The sequence below is a fragment of the Toxorhynchites rutilus genome, chromosome 1, assembly GCF_029784135.1.
Source record: "Toxorhynchites rutilus septentrionalis strain SRP chromosome 1, ASM2978413v1, whole genome shotgun sequence".
Taxonomy (NCBI): domain Eukaryota; kingdom Metazoa; phylum Arthropoda; class Insecta; order Diptera; family Culicidae; genus Toxorhynchites; species Toxorhynchites rutilus.
Window position 1 is genome coordinate 61690029 of NC_073744.1, and position 12526 is coordinate 61702554.

General features: G+C 37.0%; 1 protein-coding gene across 1 annotated transcript in view; it reads right to left on the reverse strand.

Annotated features, from left to right (window-relative positions):
- The window catches only part of LOC129781690 (pickpocket protein 28-like), a 36219-nt gene that overhangs the window by 10891 nt on the left and 12802 nt on the right, over window positions 1-12526 (reverse strand). The window lies entirely within an intron of this gene.

Genomic DNA, 12526 nt, shown 5'->3' on the forward strand with positions numbered 1-12526 from the left:
GTAACAAATGTGAACAAATCGAGTTAATGGATGCACGCTGTTAGTTTTCAATCATTGAATGTATTACAAAAACAATCGTTCACGTATCTATCTTCTTCATCTTTTTGTCGCCGATACAAAAAATATCCAATGTACAGATTCGTATTTTAAGCACCCGGCTGTCACTTCGGACGCCACTTTCCTCCGACGGCCGAAAGGTCCGAAGTAACAAAGCAGTCAAAACAACTCGCAGTCGTACTTCGGTCGTTTTGGAATTTGTTTCTTACAGGTGTTGTTATCGATTTCAGTGCAATTCAACGAGTGATAACAATAATAATCGGTCTTTAGAACGAAATGCTGATATTTGGATTGTTGTTTATTAGTTAGTTTCAAATTTTTATAGTGCAACGTAATATGTCCAATGTGCAAACGCGGGCAGTCAAAACGTCCAATGTAACATTTTTCGCTCCGAGGCTTCAACCTTAATCTCAAATCACGGAACAATAGTTACGATTGGTTTTACGAAGTTATTCTTGACAGCTAGTGGTGAAAACAGTGATAAAGATTGATAGCTTTTAAGACAATTCGCGAAATAATGTTCGGGTCTTCAACTACGTTTTTCTCGAGTTGGCGAAAATGTTACATTGGACCTTTTCAAAAGTTACGCGAGATTTGTCCAAGATATCAGATTAAATAAACTGAATTTCACGAAAAATTCCTTAGATACGATGCGCACAAAACTACGACCGAAAGGTTATCGAGAGCGCAATTTCTGTTTTTATATATTGGGTTGGGGAAAAAGAAATGTCGTATATTGTCAATATATGGCAACACATAAACATATCTTGTGTTGTACTTATCGCATCGGATCATACTATACGGCTATTTAAAGACGACAATCTATGCTAAAAGTGTCGTTTTGACAGTGTTGTGATTGTCCTTTTCAGTCTCAAGTTATAGCGCGTTAAAGATGGAGTCCACCAAGCGAGAAATTCGCCATATTTTACGTTTTCACTACCTGCGAGGTAAAACTGCAACGAAGGCGGCCGAAAAAAATCGTGTAGTTTTTGGACCCGATACTGTAACGATTCGCACAGCACGGCGTTGGTTTGTTTGATTTCGTTCTGGTATAGGGGCTGTCGAAAATACACTCCGTACTGGTAGGCCAATCGTCGTCGAAACCGATAAAATCGTTGAAATCATCCAAGTAGACCGGCATGTGAGCACTCGCTCGATTGGCCAGGAACTGAGTATAGACCCTGAAACCGTTTGGAACCATTTGCAGAAGATTGGATTCCAAAAAAAAGCTGGATTTATGGATGCCACACGAGTTGACACAAAAAAATCTTTCAGACCGAATCAACGCCTGTGATGCACTGCTGAAACGGAACGAACTCGACCCATTTTTGAAGAAGATGGTGACTGGTAATAAAAAGTGGATCACGTACGACAACCTAAAGCGAAAAAAGTCGTGGTCGAAGCGCGGTGAGCCGGCCCAAACCATCGCCAAGCCCGGATGGAAGGCCAGGAAGGTTTTACTGTGTGTTTGGTGGGATGGGAATGGAATCATCCACTATGAGCTGTTCAACTATGGCCAGACCCTCAACTCGGTTCTCTACTGTGAGCAGCTTGACCGTTTGAAGTAGGCGATTGACCAGAAGCGGCCAGAAATGATCAATAGGAATGGTGTTGTTTTCCACCAGGACAACGCTCGGCCTCACACATCTTTGATGACACGCCGGAAGCTACGGGAGCTCGGATGGGATGTCCTATTGCACCCAACGTATAGTCCGGACCTGGCTCCAAGTGATTATCATCTCTTCCGGTCCATGCAAACGCTCTTGGTGATACATAAGTTGGCCTCGAAAGAGGCTTGCGAAAACTGGCTGTCTGAGTTTTTTGCAAATAAGAAGGGGGGTTTTATAAGGGGGAAGATAATGAAGTTGCCTTCTAAATGGCAACAAGTTTGCGAACAAAACGGCGCATATTTGACTTAAATTGGATAATTTTAAGTATGTTAAATAAAGCGTCAAATTTCGATTAGAAATACGACATTTCTTTTTCCCCAACCCTATATATTTTGACGAACCCATTATGGTCTGCCATCTAGCAATTCATTAGTCATACGTAGGAAACAAAATAAAATTGTTTGACCATGGTCCATGGTCCATACCACGGTCATCGTATAGTATTGAAATAAATAAATTAGTATAAGATTTATAATTAATTTAAATTTAATTACTTACGTGCGTCTTACAATCTTGCCAGCAACTTATTCCTGCTTCATAGCCAATAATGAAATGGCGGAGAGGTAGAATAAACCTTGTCCGGAGGGAACATTATTGTTTCTTGATTGTATAGGGGAAACTTGGGAAAAACGGACACGTACGTATGAATGAAAATCAGAGCGATGTAATGCTTAAGGGCCCCTTACACGATAAATTATAATGACATTACTTCGTCAGAATGACGATAAAATTGATCGTTTAAAGTTAACAAAATTGAAATGACGGGCAATAATGATGCATATCCGGATTTTCTGATCTCGCTCCATCATTTCTGTAATAGGGCAAGGGACACTATCATTCGTGGTGTCTAGGATACTGTGCGACATCTTGTGTTAGAATTTATGTTTGTGAGAAAATTTACTCTCTATCAGGACACTAAACACGTAGCACTGAACCTTACCTAATCAATATTTTATAGTTTTTCTGAAATCCCTACTAAAACTCATAATTATAAAATAATATTATACCCAGATATTATTTTAGTTCAAGGTTTTTTCATTATTTGCGGAAAACCTGTTATTCTACTACATATAACAACATATTTGATTCGAAGAAAGTGATTTTTATTTATATTATTTGATTTTAAAAGTTTGCCCATTCCCCCTAAAAATTCATTATCATTTTCGCTTCACAACGATGAAGCACGAAGCATAAAATGTTAATTCGCGATGGCTGCTACACAGTGTCGACATCTATTACCCAATTACGGGGGTGAAGCACACGGGTAAGATACGGTGTCGACATCTACGAAGGTATTAAATGGTAATGAATTAGGCATAATCTATTAAGAATACTATGACAAAATACAGTTTTGATTTGTTAATAGGTCAATGAAAAGCATTTCAAAATGTTTTATTGAGTGTTCATAACATATTATTCTGAACATTCTTCATCCATTACTGAAAAACATTATAAGAACAGATCAAATTGTTGAAATTATAATTAGGAATCATTATTAGAAACATGTTTCGTTTAAGATTTTTTCATTGTTTGCAGAAAACCTTTCAAATTATTAACAAAATAAATTGATTTTCATTGATAATTTTCATTTCGAAAATTTGTTGATTTCTCTTACAACTATGAAGGCCAGAGTTGCTGCATTCCTGCAAGCGATAAGAATGATCGTGTAAGGTTGAAGAATAAGGTAATTGCGGAATTGAGTGATTCTTGCCAATATTGTCATTCCTGACAATGTCAATGCTACTGATCGTGTAAGGACCGCTTTAGATCTAAGTGGTGCGGACTCAATCCACTTCATTCCCAAGCAAATTCATGCATGTTTTCAAGCGATTTCTTGCAATAAATTTTCAGACCACCAGAGATGCCAGATTTACAAATATGTTTGAAAATTTACAGACATATCTGTAAAACATTCATCACATCTATTCATCACATCAAAAATATTTGACTCACCATATGACATTTTTCCATAGTTTTAATACAGAAAAGTTATTATATTTAGTACATATCAATACACATGACGTTAGACCAGCGATACTCAACCTGCGGCCCGGCAGTCCTTCTGGTTGGCCAATCTGGTGTGTATGAAGTTTGGAACTCATACACATAAGTACTTTTGCCTTGACATCATTGCAGACGAAAGAGAGGATACGGTTATTCACAATTAATGAAAAATTGCATTCTCTGCAGGTAAGGAAAAATCTTGAACGAAATTGTCTCTGATAATTATTTTCTGTTCTAGATAAGATTGTTTTGCTGATATGCAAGGAGATTTATTGAAAAATAGTTAAGTTAGGGTCAGGACTATGTCTTCTAAGTATTTAAACAACATCGAATAAAAATTTTCATTCTATTTTCAACAACTTACATTTGCTTTCGGGTCTGCTTATGACGAAATATGGGTTACTGTTCGATATTGTTACGACAGACATGGCTCATGGCCGTGTGGTGATCTAAAACATGTATAGCCTTGCATGGCGGATGGAAAATATACACTGCATTTTTTTATAAATTTCATCAACGACAAGACCGCAAGCCTTGGTGGATGTCCAATGTATCAACGGAGAAATACTGTTTTTTATAAAAATTAAAAACGCGTATGTATGTGTATGTATGTATGTGTAGATCGTTGAAACATTTAAACACACTTACAGCACATAAGTTATTAAGTGGTCCGAAAAATCATTTTTTCCACTTTTTCCCAAAAATGACAAATGAAAATTAATAACTTTTGAATCACTGAATCGCTTTAGATGATCGACATATAAAATTGACCTAGCCTTTTATTAAAAAATATTTAACTTGCGAAAAAAATAATTATATTTTAGTAATTATTGATTGTAGTCGTTTTTTATTTTTTTATGACTTTGGACTAGAAGGCGCTGTATTTTTTTATATTTTTTCTTGAAAGTTGAGGATTTTTTACACAACATATCTCGATATCAGGGTTGCTATTTTTTCGTTTTTAAGATATGATTTTTAAAAAAATCATTTTTCCCCATTTGCCCAAAAATAACTTTCTGAAAAAAATCATAACATTTGAACTACTGAACCGATTTAGATGATCGATATATTAAATTGAAGCCAATAAGCAAAATTCACACTTGCGGGAAGATTGGATTCTAGTAGCATAGGTCTAGTTTAGTCACATATGAATATTGATCGAAGACTTAAAACATGTTAAATTTACAAAATTCTAACTAAAAAACGATAATTATAGCATCTCCGATATCGAGATATGTTAGGTGAATAATGCTCAGCTTTCCATAAAAAATATAAAAAAATATAGCGCTCCTATCTTTAACCGAGAAAACTATGAAAAACTATCTCAATCAATAATTACAAAAACAAATTTTTTTCGCAAAAGTAATATTTTTTCAAAGAAAAATAACTCGTAAGCTTCAATTTGATATGTCGATGATATTAATCGGTCCAATAGTTCGAAAGTTATGACTTTTTGTAGTGGGAAAAATGGGGAAAAATTGTTTTTCGAACCATCGATTAGTTTTGAAAAATCATATTTCAAAAACGAAAAAAATAGCATCTCTGATATCGAGATATTTTATGTAAAAAATTCTCAGCTTTCAATCCATATTAAAAATAGGATCCATATTATATGCAAGTTAAATATTTCTCAATTAAAGCTCATTGGCTTAAATTTGATATGTCGATCATCTAAATCGGTTGAGTGGTTCGAAAGTTATAAATTTTTGAAAAAAGTCATTTTGGGAAAAAGTGGAAAAAAATGATTTTTGGGATCACCCTAAAATGGAAATGGGCACCCTAATGACAAATTAAAAAAATACGAGTTTAACGTTTTGCGATAAAGAACAAAATTACCACTTTTGACGAAGATCTGAGAACCACTATATTAGTTTGGCATGGAATGGCTGTATATATATACAGAATACAATCTTACGTGCATCGTGATGTACAAAGTATTAATGAATATGTGAAAATTAACGTTAAAAGACATTTCTATAGATCTGCACACTTTTACAGACTTTTCCACATTTTTAACAGACATTCACATGTTTTTACAGACTTTTTTTAAAAATCATCTGGCAGCTCTTCCTTCCACTTTTTATCGAATATTTCCAAATCGTAGGAGTAAACATTTACGTGACTCTGATTTTGTTTGTTTTTATTACGTTCGGAAAAACGTTATGACAAAGAGAGGGGACATTAACAATGCGTTGCTCAGTGAAAGGCTGAGATGCTCTTTCAGAGATGCAATGGTTAATTAAACAATTGACGGAAAAATGTAGTTCGTTCATTTTATAATTTTACTTATTTTTACCCTTGACAACAATACCTCTTTTATAGTGTTGATTATCATAAGAAAAATAACACTCCTGATCGTTGGATCTCTTTTGACATTTCAATTGGATCTTTTTTGACAGCCGTTTTGATTCAGTCCGCACTACCTAGCTTTAGATCATAAATGTTCGTCAGTAGTAAACACACAGCTTCGTGGGAACAAAAATACCTCGTACTTGCATGTATGTCTCCAAAGCAGATTCCCCCAGGCACATTGACCCAATCGACGTATGCCCAACGCATTTCATGGTCACCACGCTCTAATTTTTGTACCAGTTGGACTTTATATGGATGTAGGTGCAAGTCCAAATGCAAAATTCGCCACAATGATGTGTTTGACAAGCCCAATTGCTGAGCACGCCGTGGAATCGAAACATTCGGGTCATCCTCCACACTGGCAGCAACAGCAGCAATATTTTCGGCCGAACGCACATTACGATGATGCACAGGTTTCACAATATCCGCTACGGATCCAGTTTGTTCGAATTTACGCACTACATTAGCGATTGTGTGCTCTGTAGGCCGTTCATGACGACCAAAATCCGTCCGTAATGCTCGAAAAACATTTGCCGGTTTTTCATCATTTTTATAGTATAATTTAACAAAATTAACACGTTGTGCGATGCTAAACCGATCCATATTGTAAAATGGCAGACATTCAACTAACGATATGACGATTTGGTTGACAGCTATGTCAAACGGTTGTCAGCGCAGAGCTGTATACTTTCGGAAGCCCGAAATGGAAAACCCTGTACTTGGCAACTTTGCTCTTCTCTTTACACAGAAATGCCCCGAAAGTACATAAGGAAGTCGTCGAATTATCGTCCTTATAGATTCCGATAATTTGGTAAATTTTTCACGAATATTTGCAAAACTCTGCACGTGGAATATTGATGGCCTTTTCAGAAGTTTGTGTGTAGTTTATGAACAACCCTAAACATTTAGTACCTTAGACAACACTGTTCCTGTTATTTTTACTAGACTAAACTGTTTGAAAATAGCATCGCTCCGTCTTACCCTGTCATGGTCCGTTTTACCTCGCGGGGGGTTTTACCAAGATTGCCGAACAGCAACCCTGCAAAGATGATGTTCGCATCGAATCCGGTAGGAACAAGAAGGAGAGGAGCCCAGCTTCTATGATGGTTTGACACCCCTCCTATAAAAATATTACACATATTTCAACCAACTATATTACCAATTAAACAGGACAATTGGAAATTTTTGGAAAGCTCTGAAGAAAAATAGGAAAATTTGGAAAATTGAATTCCCAAATGTTCTACAATCACTTCGTGATAAGCGTTCTTAGTTCATTTGATGTTTGCGTTAACAAAATTGATCTGTGTTCAAAAGTGGAAACGGATTTTCAGGTGAAAAATCGCACTGCTATAAATTCTAACTATATAAACAAAAATGAATCGCCAAGTGTTGGTAAGCGCAAAACTCGAGGAAGGAATAGTACGATATGAGCACAACAGCCGTACAACTCGACGTTCGTTTAGTAAGGGAACGTGAATGTTTGAAAGTATACATATCCATTTTGGGCGGGACGTGGTTTGCTGAGTCAGCTAGTGATGGTTTAAATATATTTGTTTGAGCTCAGGTGATATTTGGAGGCATGAACCTTTATGTGTCGGTCACTGTGAGGGGTCTTGCCCAAACAAGAAACCCATACATTAAAATTGATCACTTAGACATGGATTGGGACAGTCAATATATTTTTACACATTTGAAGGTGATTTCGATGAAAATGTATTTACCTCTCGCAGATACTGCGATCCAGCTGCACTAATTGTCGGTAACAGTGTGTTGTTATATTCCCCCATAACTGATACAATTCCCTCTTAAAACTGTATTGCACTCTTCCTTCACTCTCGGTATCGTTGGGGTCGTTATAAAAACTCACCACATTAACCCCAACTCTTGGTTTATATCCGCCGGTTTTTTCATGCAAATTGTGACGATTTTTTTGCGAATTTATTACCATTGCGAAATAACTTATATTGACTGTCACCCTTCCAAATCTTTTTTGTTTTGTTTCACTTTTCGAATAAAATGTAGCTTAGTTCGCTCGAAATATTCTCGATGAGAAATTGATATTGAAATCTAAAATAAAGACAAGCAAACACACGGCCCGGTCTTCACAATAACAAGGTGCAGTACGAGGTTCTTTCCTGGCGCCAAGATCAAAGGTTGAATGATGATTGTTTTCCTTGGCGCTCTCAACTGCCAGACCGCACTTGTAACGAGTATTTTTCGTTGGGTGAACGGGTGGATGAACGGCTGTAATCAGTGCTGGGCGATAAAGTCGTTCCTTTTTATGGCGGTGGTGTTTTTCAGCTTGAACCGATGTTGTTGTTCGGAAAAATGTCCGCTTCTACCGCTCGTCTCCTGTGGCTGTATGTACTGTTTAGTAAACATGCCCTCGGCTGCAGGAAAGGGTGCGTTTTATTGAAGTACATATCATCGTTAGGAGTTTTCGTGTTCACAAGCGGATCTCGATGCATACACTTCAGCTCCACAAATGTTTGAAACATTCCGTTTGATTGCCTTTGAATATACTGGAAAACTTTTTTGGGCCCGTATTCAACTTGACTTTTACGAGAACGTTGATTATTTACATTTCAGTGACTTTTGATCAGAGATATTTTTTTCGAAAAAGTGAAAAAACACAATTTTGTTGGGAAATATATCATTAATTGGGCAACTGAAACTGCATTTTGAACTTACAGATGTAGAATCTTTGATTTTGAGATACTTCATAAGAATGATAGACTCGAACGTTGGTAAATTTTTGTCATGTATCCGAAAACTGTTCGAAATTGAACATAAACAGGTTTTACTATTTACATTCCTTCAAATATATACTGTTAATTCGTAATTTTAAATCTTCCCGCTGAACATTCTTCAAATTTTTTTTCATGTTGGTTCTACTGCCAGTGGTCTTAATGTAAATTTTAAGCGAGATCTGAAATTTAGTTCAGTTTGTTCTCAGCGTCATTAAGAACAAGTTGGATCAGAGATCGAGAAGAGATGAACGATTGGCCACGTCAAGCACGACCATCTTCCTCTTCAACTGACGAAAACATCGACAAAATAAATGGAATGGTGCTCGGAAATCGTCATTTAAGTTTGAGAGAGCTAACCTGTGAATTGAATATCTCTCACGCGACCTCCGTCATATTTTGGAAGATGTTTTGGGCATGAGAAAAATCGCAACACGACTAGTGCCAAAGTAGTTTAATTTTCTTCAAAAATTTCATCGAAATCAAGCGACTGTAACCATGCTTGAACGATCAATTACTGATCCCACGTACATCCAAGGCATATTTACTGGCAACGAGACATAGGTGTGATTTTTTTCTATTCCTGAAACTCAAAATACCGCTTCGTGGGACCAGGGCTAGTTATTTTCGAAGATAATAAATGTGACTGAATTTCATACATACACCTCTCACTTTAACTACAGTCATTTTCGGTGGATTAATTTCAGAGTATCGGGGTGAAGTGGAAACGAAATATTCTTTACGCATACTGAAACATTGATTCTTCTGTTTCGTTTATTCCCTCTTTCGTTCTCTTACACGTATAAAAGCAGAAGCTTTCACTGACGGTTAAAACTGCTTGAACTGGTTATATTTATTTTCATTTCGCATGGTAGAGGACGCTTGCTGTTTTCAATGGTAAGTTTTATTTTACCAAAATGGATCGTCGCGTACCGCGTTCAAAATTATTCAATCACTTGTAAAAAACATGTTTCCCCGTTATTTGAAATATATATTTAATACAGAACGTGCACCCGTGGCCGAGGGGTCAGCGTCTACATTATCATGTCGGGTGTTAGGGTTCGATTCCCGTTCTGGCCGGGGGGATTTTTCGTCAAAGAAATTTCCTTCGACTTGCACTGTGGTCACGCGTATTCTAGAGCTTGCCCCTCGGATTACATTCAAGGCGTGTTATTTGGCTTAAGAAATCTCAACTAAGTATTAATGAATGACGCTAGTTAATGCATACGTTGAGACGGCAAAAGATCCACAGGGAACGTTAACGCCATTCAAGAAGCTCAGAAGACAGCTCAAATCGCACTATTCCTTTCTCGAGTTTTAGGGGGCGAGAAATATTTCTAGAATGGTTCGACACTCCTCACCCCCTCTCTAAGGGGTGATTTCTGCATAGCTCGAGAACTATCAAACAAATGGAGCCAAACTTGGCATGTGGGGGTTTTTGGGTACGAGAAATGTTTTTTGATGGTTTTACATACCTATCTACACTGAAGGGGGAGTGGCGGTGTGCTACCATGCTAACAAAACACAAACTTAACAAGCATAACTCGAGAATTAATAGAGGAAATGGAACCAAAATTGGAATGTGAGCATTTAATAATAGAAGAAATGTTTTTATGATGGTTTGACGCCCCTCCCTCCTCTGGAAAGAGGCTAATCATATTAACAGCTAAACATGACAATTTAAAATATTCGGAAAACTCTGAAGGAAAATAAGAAAATTCGAAACATTGAACTCCCAAATGTTTTACAATTACATCGTGATAAGTTTTTAGTCCATTTCATGTTTGCGCTAATGAAATTAATCTGTGTTCGAAAGTGGAAATGGATTTTCAGGTGGAAAAACCCTATGTCTTCTAACTGTATTAATAAAAAATGATGATTGTATGATTTAGTATTTGCTCAAAATTACGCGATTTTTTTTATGCGATTGCTTGAAATTACGCGATTTTCGACTAGGTCTGGACATTTTCAGCGTGCCCACGCAGAAATGCAAGCGTACGCACAAACGCACACACAATGCATACAAGCACGCGCACACATATACACAAACGTGTGCACACACACACGCGCAAACATGCACAAACACAAACACCGGGCTGCCGGATACTCGGTTATCCGGACTCGCAGTTGACCGGATATTCGGTATCCAGTATCCGACCAAACTACTATCCGTTTCATCACTAATTTCACGCTTACTACTAGCACCGGTAAATGATTACTCCTGCAGGCATACTGCACCGCTTTCATTAGTTTCAGTGAATAAGTTTCGAATGCAGCAAGGAAACATTCATTTCTATACAAACTGCCCGAATACATGGATGCTTCAAATGAATTTCCATGGTTAACGATTTCTAACGTCGCTTTTTTTTGCAGAATGAACGAAATCAATGAGAAACGAGAGAAATATGTAGAGGAGATGTGTCTAAAACGCGCCTGCCGGACAATTTGACCCGCTTGATTTTCTCGTAAACCAGCAAGAATAGAAATGCAATGGATATAGGCAATCGTGCTAGTCAATGATATAATCCTACCATGCAAGTTTCACATTTGTAACATGCTCTAAAGAAATAAGGAAAATAATTTTCTTTGGAAGCGATTTCCGATGTAATTTTTTAAATCATTTCTATAAGGTTTTTGTTGCTTGAAACCGATTCAGAGGCGATAACTGTGGGTCGTACTTATTAAGTCAAGTTCCCAGTGTATATCTCAGATGAAGAAAACGGTAAGAAAGGATTCATTTCCTTCTCAATTTGATATTTTCCGCATCAGCTTACCATAACATTCTCACGGGAGAAATAGCTTGTATGTGAGGGATGCCAGATGTTTTTTTCCAAATATTTCTGCATGGCACTAATAAATGTCTTCAAATGTAATCATAATAAACAAAAATGAGCAAACCATCACGATATTTCTAAATCATGTTCGATAAATCACACAAACAATTGTTTTCAAAACGAAAACATGTCTACACATCTGGCATCTATATTATGTGCTCAGAGAATGCAGGAAAACAAGAGCGTGGACTGGAGAATTAATGTACGAATACTGGGAGAACACGCTCACCGGAGAAACGGTTTCTTCTCTTCGCTGGTGGGCATGAAGGGAATAGATTGATGGAATCTCTCATTCATACAAGCTGTTTCTCTGAGCTTTATAGTCTCTGAGAAAAATAACTCATGGGCATATTATACTTCTGCTGGGCCCTTGAGCACCGTATGATTGGAAATTAAGAATTTTGGCAGCTTACATAAAAAAATCGTAGTACTTTTGTTATTCAGTATCTAAAATACCGAACGATTGCAGATGACTGAGGGTTAACTAATCTACGTACTGACGTAGTTGTTACCACAAATTTTTTTAAGGGACCGTATTGAAGTCAAAAAAACGAATTCGTTGCGTAAACTGAAGGCTAGAGGCGAATGAACTGCAAAGTTTAAAGCCTCTTAAAAACGAAGAATCAATCAATAAACTGAAGGCAATTCCTGAATACAGCTCGTAGGTAGGCGAAAGAAGTATAGCTTGACGAATACTGCTGATGTGATTGAATGCTAGTTCTGCCATCTTTTGTCGATCTCTCAAAACTTGTCGCCAAAAGTGATCTGCTATCAGTGCTGTATGTATTTTGAAAAAAAAAACGAAGAGTTGACATTCCTTCCAGAAAAATATTGAAGTACAGTCTATAAAAATTTTCTCTTG